Consider the following 11,004-nt stretch of genomic DNA (forward strand, 5'->3'; position numbering starts at 1 on the left):
TTAAAAGTGATGGAAAAAAAGGTGCAAGGGCCTAAAAAAAACGCTTTCATGTGTGTTAGGGCATTTAAAGTCAGTTCCCCATGAATGTAGGTATATCATTGTTTTACATGATAGATTTAAAACGTTTTTTAAAATCAATTAGGTTTCTTGATATGTACTGCTAGAGTTTCATAGGTTGCTTGGGGCATATTTACAAGGTCTTTGAGTCCCTTTGATGTTATTTTTCCCATTTTAATTTTAGACATTTCCTCGTGGTGCAAGGTCGTTGTAAATACGCCCCCATGTGCTTCGCTAATTTAAGTACTGATAGGGTGTGCTTCTACATAGGACCTGTGTTGTGTATTCAAATTTAGACCAGAAAATCAAATTTTTGAGAAGGTCATATTGGTGTCTGCTTCTTCAAATAAATATTGAACTGAGAAGTATTAAACTGAGGCTAAATTTCATGTGCAACCCTGAGTAGGCCTCACCTCAAACAAACCTGTAGATAGTACACACCTTATCGTTATCTTGAATCAATCATTTAAAGTGTTAGGTGCAGATTTATGATAGCCGTGCGCCTCTTTTGTGCTGCTGTTCTGTCACTTTTATAATGCAGCAGTGATTTACAAGATGTACCATGTTGCAAGATAGGCCTCACTTCATTGGTAGGCCTGCACATGTATTATCTCCTCTATATTCTTCAACAAGCCTAAATTTCATCAGCAACCCTGAGTAGGCCTCACCTCAAACTTTTGTGACGCAGCGGCGGAGCAAAAGATGCGCTATGATGTGACATATTTATAACTTGAAGCATCAAGGAAGATGTGTCATGCTGTAAAGTCCTGCCCCACATGAAACGTGCGTTAGGTTTCATGTGGGCGTTTTGTTGCAGGGTGGGCAGTCATTTACATGAAAGCCCTGTAAAACTAACACAGTAAAATTAAGAAGATTTCACTGAGTCAACTTTATGGCATTGCTGAATCAAATATTTACGCCTGTTTGAAACAGGCATAAGGAGAGATGCACCATGCAATGTGTGGCTTGCCCCTGTGAATTGCAGTAGAAATGTCGCGTTTATGACGTGATTCCTGCAATGCGCCGTTTTTGAGGAACAGATGTGTGATGCATCTGTGCTGTTTTTGCTGAATGGTGCTCTGCATTGTAAATGCGGTACATGATGGGTTGCAGAGCAGTGGCGCACGTTAACTGGTGCATCCCTGGGGATGTGCCATTTAACATAAATCTGCTCCTTTAAATTTAAGTATTAGCAGGGGACACAGTGTTTGTGAGGTTATCTAAGGTTAAGAAGAGATGAGTCTTGTTCACTGAAAACTTGGACATAGGCCTCATCTCCTCAGCATCGCTGGACATGGTTAAATAATATCTGCAAAATGTTACTCTTGGTAAACAATTTTACTATTATAGTGTCTGATATTTGTTTCTTACTCTGCAACATCTCATTGTTGTTCTCTTTCTTTAAAGATAACGACAACATCAAGCATGAGTGATAATGAGGAATCTGTTGATCTCGATCTTATCATTGAACTTGTCATTGAAACGTCAGTGGAAGTAGATCCCTTGGATGATTTATATCCTGTGGATGATGAAGTAGTTGTTGAGGATGCTGATTTGTCAGAATTGTATGACATAGGGTGGGCATCTGACCTGCTCGAGCCGATTAACCTATAAAGACTTTTAAAAATAAATTTAAGTTACTCGAAATGAAAAGTAACCATGTAAACCGTTTTATAAAAAATTAAATACAACTTCAAAAACAAATTGTGTGAAGTGTCTTTAATGAAATAGTAAAATATACTAATAAAATTAGTTCAGATTCACATATAAAAGATCACAGGTCAAATGTAGAAGCATTCCATTTCTTTGCAACTACTTGTGAGTTTTAATTTTCATAATGCACTAAAAATTATTGTATGTAGAATTTATAACTAGTATGTTAATTTTTTGACGACTGTTATTGATTTACTGTTTGGTAATAGTGGTTAATAACATTTTTTATTATATTTTACTACAGATTCAACTGAAGATTATTTCGAAATTAGACAATGCCGTCTAAGGATAGAATCCGAAAGGTTACAAAACGTCAAAGACAGCAGATTAATAAATGTTCACAAAAGTCCTCTACAATACAATCTCGTCAAGTCACTAAGAAAGCTCCGGGTAAGAGAAAAAAATCATTCCTTAGAAACATTTGTAGAAACAAAAGTATACCTACAGAACAAGTTTTAGTCCAGAAGAAGAGAGCCAATTTAAACGGAAAGGAAAGGCCAAACAAAAATGTTACTGGTAGAGCAGGAGATAACTCTGTGCATGGTAGTAGAAGGAAAAATCAGTTTAGGGACATTCGTAGACGAATGTTCCGCAACAGGATAATTGGTAATTTGTTAAAAAATATTAAGAAAGGTCAACAGAAAGTGGTTTTTTATAAGAGAAAACAAAAAGTTGAGAAAATTATTGATCAGGCTTTTGAAATTAAGCGAAAGTTATTTATTTTGATAATCAATAGAATTAGGAAACTAAACAAGGTAATTTATGATTTAAAAACAAATAGTAGATGGAAGAGAACAGTTAATCGTAGTAATTTTTGTGAAGTTTTTTCAGGAGAATGGATGCATAGTTCAAGTTCTGAGGCATTTTTTAATGAGGAGAGTTACTTTCAGGATAATGATTTGGTGCATGCAGTTGACACCAGTGGTCGAGCTTATGAGGTGAAAGATGGTAGTCCGGTTGAAAAAGAAAAACTTGTGACAACAGAGGCAGAAGAGGTGTTAGGTAATGAGGTTTTAGGAAGACGTCCTAAGGGACCAGTGTATACCTGGAAGTGTAGTAGTATTTGCAGTGTGCGACAGGATTCCATCAATTTGCTTTGTGATTTTGTACGGACATTTAATAAGAAAAGTTTGAAACAGAAAATGAAGATGTTGCAAGAATTAGATCCTTGCAGAGTGAGGGAAGTGACAGGTTTGCATGGTTATTCACTGGCTTGTCTTTCCAGGAGAGTATGCCTGAGTGTTTTTAATCATTTCAGGATGCTAGCAGTGCATCATAATAAAGTGAGGAAATTAGTTAGAATGTTGTATTATGCTAAGAGTCCAGCAATTATGCTTAAACAATTATGCACTGCTCTTTTGCATGGTTCTGAAGTAGATGTGAAGAATATTTGTGAAGAAATTGAGTTTTGTTACTTTATAAGTAAAGAGGAGAATGTTGAAATTGACCCAGAAGAAGAGGGTAATGTCGAAGATAGTGTACAGGTTTCCAGTACAGATAATTTTCAGAAGGAAATTGCCACGTTTCAGGTGAAATCAAGTGAGAGGCCTAATTTCACTTGTGTGTGTTGTCGACGGACTTATTATAAGAATCAGACTAAGTTAGTGGATTTATATGCGAAAAGTGAAAGGGAAAATAATAGTGAATGGAAGGATTTTGCAACATACTTGATGGTAGAAAATTCTTTTGATTTGGGATTGGATCAACGTGTGTGTACTTATTGTTGTAACAAATTAAATCAAAACCGGATGCCTGCCAGAGCAGTTCATAATAATCTGGAATTGGTTGAGATTCCTTCTGAATTGAAGGATTTAAATACTTATGAATCTATTTTGATTCAAAGTACCCATCCCTTTCAGGCTATTGTAAGAATGGAGCCAAAGACAGGGAAATTGCCTCCATCAGATTTACAGAGAGGATTAAAGGGGAAAGTTGTTTATTTGCCTCTAGATTTGAAGAAAAACATTAATACAATTGGAGTAGAGAAAGTGGAAGAGGAACCTCTGGTTATCTTAGTTAATGGGGTTCTGACAAAGAGTAAGAAAATATGGCAAGATTTAGTAGATGTTAGGAAAGTCAAAAAGGCAACATTGTATTTGAAGAAAAACAATAAGTACTACAAGAATGTATATGTTGCAGAAGAGGAAGTAAGTGAAGAAGAGGATAGCGATTTGTGTGCTGGTCAAATTGAGAAAGTAGAACCCTCTAAAAATGAAGAAATATATGAAAATTATAGTGTTCATCCTTTGCATTCCAAGGAACTCGTGGGGAATGCTATTGAGTTGTTTCAAATGAAACAAGCCAAAGGGAGTCCCGTTAGTGTTTGGGAGGAAAGTTTGGAAGCTTGGTGTTTCCCACAGCTATTTCCAACAGGTCAAGGAGGAAGATATGATGTGCGACCTGATCAAATTCCTGCTTCTGAATACCGCACTTTACGATTGTATGCAGAAGATCCTAGGTTTCGTCAATGCATTCCCTATTTGTTTCATCTCCTGTTTGAAAGCGATCTGTCTGGACTGTCATATGCAGTGAACCATATCTTGAAAAGTGGTGTACACATGCAAAACATCTCGGCAAGTGACTTTATGGATAAAGTCAATGTGCAAGACAGTATTTTGGATTCTCACCTGATTAATCTCATGGCGTGTCAGCGTGGTACTAATGAGTACTGGTACCGTCGTCATGGTGATTTAAAATGTATGCTGAGGAACTTAGGAACTCCCACATGGTTCCTCACTCTCAGCTGTGCCGAGTATGGCTGGGAAGACTTACTTGAATTTCTACGAGAGGCAAATGGAAACATTGAAAATATCGAACTCAAGACACCCGGAGAACTGTGCTCTTTGGATCCAGTGAATGTATGCAGGTACTTCAATCATAGATTTGAAGCTATGATGTCTTTCATCATGAACAAGAAAAATCCACCTCTTGGAGAGGTGTTGGATTTCTTCTGGAGAAAGGAGTACCAAGCAAGAGGTGCTCCTCATATACATATGCTGCTGTGGATCAAAGATGCACCCAAATTTGGAACAGATCCAGATGACTTAGTGATGAGTTTCATAGAACAGTATTCTACATGTGCTGTTCCAAAGGCAAAGGAAGACAAAAACTTAAGAGAACAAGTTTTACGCTTCCAAAGCCATCGTTGCGGAAAATACTGTCGTCGTAAATTCAGAAACAAGGACAAGTTCTACACAAAATGTCGTTTCGCCTTTCCATGACCGGTGATTTCTAAAGGAAGAGTGAACAGTTTGATGTCTTCGCTGCGACATAATGTGATGAAGAAATCACCCAAAAATACATACAATTTGAAAAGGAGCGAAGAGTCCAAGTACATCAACGACTACAACCCAGTGATTTTGTCCATGTGGAATGCTAACATGGATATACAGTTTGTGGCTGATAACTGTATGGCTGTGGCTCGGTATGTGACATCTTACATCACCAAAAAAGAAAAGACAGAATTGAAGGATATGTGGGAGGACATTTCCCATGAAAAGAGCCTCAGTAAGAAGTTGTACAGTTTCAGTTTGAAGATGTTGTCGCATTGACAAATCGGAGCTTATGAATGTTCTGACCGGTTGTCTTCAGCAAGTCTCTATGCCAAATCAAGGAGTATCGTTTGGGCGAGTCTTGGTCTTGCTGCAACGCGTAATCGAGTTCTGAAACCTGTACGGGAAATTGAGTATTTGGCGGAAAAGGAGCCAAACAGTACAGATATTTTGAAGACCAACATGTTGGATACATATTATCCAAATAGAAGCAGTCACCTCGAGAATGTTTGTCTGTATGAGGTTCTGCAAAATTACATATTCAAGAGGAACATCAAAGAAGATATTGATAAAGGAGTGTATGCTGTAATTGGAAGTGAGGGATGTCTGGTCAAGCAAAGAAAATGTCAATTGGTAAATCATCGAAAATTGAGTGGTGAATCTCTTGAAAGAAAAGAGTTTTTCTATTTAGCTCTTTTGCAACTTTTCAAGCCTTGGCGTGCAGAAGAGGAACTGCTTGGAGATTTCCTCTCTTACGAAGACTCTTTCAATGCCGACAAAGAGACCATAGAATGTCCTGTTTTTCCCAAATATCTAGAAATATTGAATGCGGAAATCGAGCAGGAAGCAACGATTGCAGCCGAGATTGCTAGAGACAGTTCTCAGGACAGTCAGAGTTCTGTTTCATTGAGTCAGGATCCACTAGGAGGACCAGTTATCGAAAATGAAGCTGCCACTGGCATGATTTAAGTGGAAAGAGCCATGGCACATGCTCAGGAGGATGCGGTTAACTTAGAAGACTTGGAAAGACAACTGAACTTTGAGCAGAAGAAAATATATGACGAAGTTACCAACCAAATTGATCATGGATTAAGTCATGAGAAGAAAGAGTGCTCATGTACGTGGTTGAAGCCTGTCCGACTGTACGTGAGTGGAGAAGCGGGAACTGGAAAAAGTTTCCTCATTAAAGCAATTTCATGTTATTTGCAGAAAAGGACTGAGTCATCGCTGTCTTGTGTTGTCACCGCTCCAACTGGACTGGCAGCACATAACATTAAAGGTATTACTTTGCATCGTCTACTGATGCTGCCAGTGGAACATGATAACAAATTACAATACCACAAGCTATCTGGAGATGCTTGTTGTGAAGTTTCAAGAGTCTTGAGGAAAATGAAACTTCTTATCATTGACGAAGTAAGCATGGTTTCCAATGTCATGCTTGCCTTTGTGCATTTGAGAATGCAAGAAGTTCTCAAAACAGAGTATGATGTGTTATTTGGTGGCAAACACATCATTGTTTTCGGTGATCTTCTGCAGCTGACACCAGTGAAAGGACAACCTGTGTTCAAAATGCTCACGCATGAAGATACCAGGAAGTGCCTAGGGAGCATTGGCAACGTCAATATATGGTTAAACTTCAATTATGCTGAACTGCGTGAAAATATGCGTCAGGCGAAGGATGAAGATTACAAGAATATTCTACAAGATGTTAGAATCGGAAAAGTGACCGAGCATGGGAAAGAAGCTTTACATGCACGATTATTGTCAAATTTGTATCCAGAACAAGACGTTGTGCCTGAGAATATTTTTCAGAAAATTACTGAGAAGAAATCTGGAATATGTTTGATGCCAACTCTTGCAGAATGTGCCATCTTCAACAACAAAATGTTGCATTTAGAAAACCAAGAGATTGTGAAACTGGAAGGTATTGACAGAGTAGAGCATATGGGATCAACAATTATTTTGTCTGATAATTTGAAATCAAAATTGGATTCATTAGAGAAGACTATATCTAAAACTGCAGGTTTTGAAAAGACTCTGAATGTGTGCTTAAATTGCCGTATAATTTTAAGAAGGAATTTACATGTTGAAAGAGGTCTGGTAAATGGATCAATGGGTAATGTTGTTGATTTTGTGAAATACAGAAATAGAGATGGAATTGAATTTTTAAAAATTAAATTTGATGGCATTGAGGAAGTACAGCTAATTGGTCGTTGCTCTGCTAGGTTTTTACTTGTAAAAGACTTATATGTTCGCCGTAAGCAGTTTCCTGTTTGCTTGGCATATGCGGTGACAATCCATAAATCGCAAGGTTTAAGTGTAGACAGTGCATTGGTGAATATTGGCAGTTCTGTGTTCAAGGAGGGTATGGCATATGTGGCATTGTCACGAGTCAGAACTTTATCGGGATTGTACTTGATTGAGTGTGATGTCACAAACATTTGTGCGGATCTAGATTGTGTTAAGGAATACAATAGGTTGAGAAGAGAGTATGCGCCACATTTGCCTCAATATCCTTTGTTTGAGAAACGTGTGGTAGGCCGGAAACAAAGAAATGTGACCAATAGTAGGGAGGTTCTAGCAAAAAGACGAAAAGTCGATGAACCTGAAATTATAAGCAGAAAGAAAAAGGATTCTGTTGAAGATGTTGTTGGTTTTCAATTTGAAAATAGTTCTGGTGTCAACTGCTATGCTAATGTAGTGGTTAATGTTGTCTTTTCTCTAGAAACTTTAAAACAACAGATTGTGATCAAAGTTTTTGCTGCTTGCTGAATTCTGTGTTAGAGAAATGTAGCAATGATAGAACAAAATTAGAAAGTGTGTCTGAAATTCGAAATCTGTTAGACAAATGTTCAGGTCAAACGCAATTCTCTCAAAATATTCAGCAAGATTGTCAGGAGTTTTTAATGTATATGCTTGATGTATTGCAAGATGAAGGTGTAGATGTAGATCACCTGTTTGGCCTTTCTTATCAATGGCAGCATGACTGCGAGAATTGTAGTGTATCAAGTACTAGTAGTGTAGACTCAGAAAGATTTATATATTTAACTTTGCCAGACAGTAAATCAGTGTCCTTTAATAAGCTAGTAAAATCAGCCGATCACAACATGGAGTGTAGCCAATGTAAGTCAGCAATGCTGTCCACATTATTTATACAAACATATGGCCAGTATGTCATTTTAATGTTCCAACGATGTAGGCCTGATGGAACAAAATTGACAACTTTAATTAAAAATTTTGTGGCTTCGCAGTTGTCAATATCAGGAAGGACTTTTGTAACTGCAGCAATTATATATCATGACGGTCCTTCAACAACATCAGGACATTACACAGCTTATTTAAAGTCTAGAAACGGCTGGTCATTCTGCAATGATTCTGTTTTAACTTTCAAAAAAAAATTGCCTTTTGACCTTAAAAATTCTTACCTGGTGTTTTTGCAACCAAAATTTTAGGGATAGAATCTCGTGATGTGCTCTGAGGAAATTCAAGAGGTTCTAATGGCTCCTACACTATTTGGCCTTGAGGATAAGTGTAGTACAGAGTCAAAACTTAAATGTGGAAATGTGGAACATGAGTGAGCAAGAAGGGTGAGATATTACTAGTACAGGATTGTGAAAGTGATCTTGAACGTTTTCTTTCTAAAAGTTGCGGAAAAAGAAAAAAATGACGGGATTTGCTTAGAAGAATTCCAAGTGTTATAAATGGCTCTTACACGATTTGGCCTTGAGGAAATGTGTGGTAGAGAGCGAGAAGTCATTTATTGTATGTAACATATTTGTCAAAATGATGGAGCTTTTCTTTCAGAAAGTGGCGGGCAGAAAATATTAGCAGCACAACAGTATATAAGCTGTTCATAGGACATCCTTCGACGTCATGGAAAGTAAGTTACTTTTGAGGAGTTCTGATTTCTAATTGGATATGTTATATGGGTTTTTTAAACACAATCATTTTGATTGTGTTTTTTTTTCCCCACTGTTATATGATGAATACCTTCAACTCACTGTTTTTAGTGAAATTTGATACATTCTGAGAACAGCAAAAATAAACTATTTAACATGTATAATATTTCTGTACCTTTTTGTATTTATGATATTCATTTAGAACTGTGTAGGAGGCATGGAGAAACTGAGGCTTCTGTAAGTATCAAGGGACGTGAGTAATGTACATTGCTCTGTTGCATACAGTCCTCACCTTCTCCATACTCTTGGATATGCTAGACTAAACCTGCACAATGACATACCTAAGCTGAGGAAATACAGGTGATGTGATTGTGAAATGAGCAAAAAAAATTGCACGTTTTTCAATTACATTACCTGTGTTTCCTAACATTATGAATCACATTGTGCAGATGAGGTTTAGGCCTGTCCAGGGATACAGAAGAGGTCTGGCCTTTGTTCAAGAGTGCAGTGGACATGACTCACTTCATTGGTATGCTTGCACATGTATTATCACCTCTGTACTCTTCAACAAGCTTAAATTTCATTTGCAACCCTGAGTAGGCCTTACCTCAAACAAAGCTCTAGATAGTCCATACCTTATCGTCATCCTGAATCAATCATTTAAAGTGTTAGGGGCAGATTTTTGATGGCCGTGCGTCTCTTTTGTGCTGCTGTTCCGTCACTTTTATAATGCAGCAGTGATTTACAAGATGTACTATGTTGCAAGATAGGCCTCACTTCATCTGCAACAAGATACCGTCAGTTTAAAATGTATATATTTAGGACTGTGTAGGGGGCATGGAGAAGCTGAGGTTTCTGTAAGTGTCAAAGTTGTTGCATACAATACTTACCTTTTGCGTAGTCTTTCATATGCTAGACTACATCTGTACAATGAGATACCTAAGCAAAGGAAAAACACAAGTGATGTGATTGTGGAATGAGCAAAAAAAATTGCACGTTTTTCAATTACATTACCTGTGTTTCATAACATTACGAATCACATTGTGTAGATGAGATTTAGGCCTGTTCAAGGAGATAGAGGAGGTCTGATGTTTGTTCAAGAGTGCATTGGACATGACTCACTTCGTTGGTAGGCCTGCTCAAGTATTATCTCCTCTGTACTCTTCAATAACTTAAATTTCATCTGTAAATCTGAGTTGGACTCACCTGAAACAAATCTGTGGATAGGCCACAACTTATCAGGACTTAGAAACAATCATTTAAAATGTTAGGGGTAGTTTTATGATGGCCGTGCGCCTCTTTTGCGTTGCTGTTCCGTCACTTTTGTGACGCAGCAGCAGTGCAAAAGATGCACCATGTTGCAAGATAGGCCTCACTTCATCTTCAACAATATACCCTTAGTTTAAACTGTATACATTTAGGACTGTGTAGGGGGCATGGAGAAGCGGAGGCCTCTAACTTTATTTGTTTGTAAAATTGGATGATTGTCAATCTTTTCCCTTGTCTTTTTTAATTTTTAAATACATGTTTTAATATTTTTCAAATTTTTGTTCTTTCTTTCACAGATTGAAAGTATAAAAATAACAAGTGACTAAGTTAACGAAAATTATAAGGTAAATGTTTTGTACTCTTTTCGTTACGTTTCTATCACATTTAACTTCTATTAGTTCCACTGCTTCATTTCTTTAACCCTCAGTTTTCTGCATTTGCTACTTCCCTCATTCCTTTCTCTATTACTTACTTACTCTACTCCTTCCACTCCTTTTCTCAGTCCCTCTGTTCTCATAGTTACTTAGTCTTGTTCACTCACTCCGTTTTGTATTACTCTCACTGTCTCTGACTCATCTCTCTTTCACTACTTCTTCATTATGCTTTCTCCCTGTAGTTCAAGCATACTAAGGGGCATATTATCAACACAGGCAAAAAAAATATCGCTGCTTTTATCGACAGAAAACTGCAGCAAAAGCAGCTTTAGCGGCAGTTTTCTGTCGCAAAAGCGGATTTAGCGGCAGATTTCTGCCGATAAAAGCAGCGATAATTTTATCGCCTATGTTGATAATATG

Source organism: Lissotriton helveticus, chromosome 12, assembly GCF_964261635.1.
Source record: "Lissotriton helveticus chromosome 12, aLisHel1.1, whole genome shotgun sequence".
Classification (NCBI taxonomy): Eukaryota; Metazoa; Chordata; class Amphibia; order Caudata; family Salamandridae; genus Lissotriton; species Lissotriton helveticus.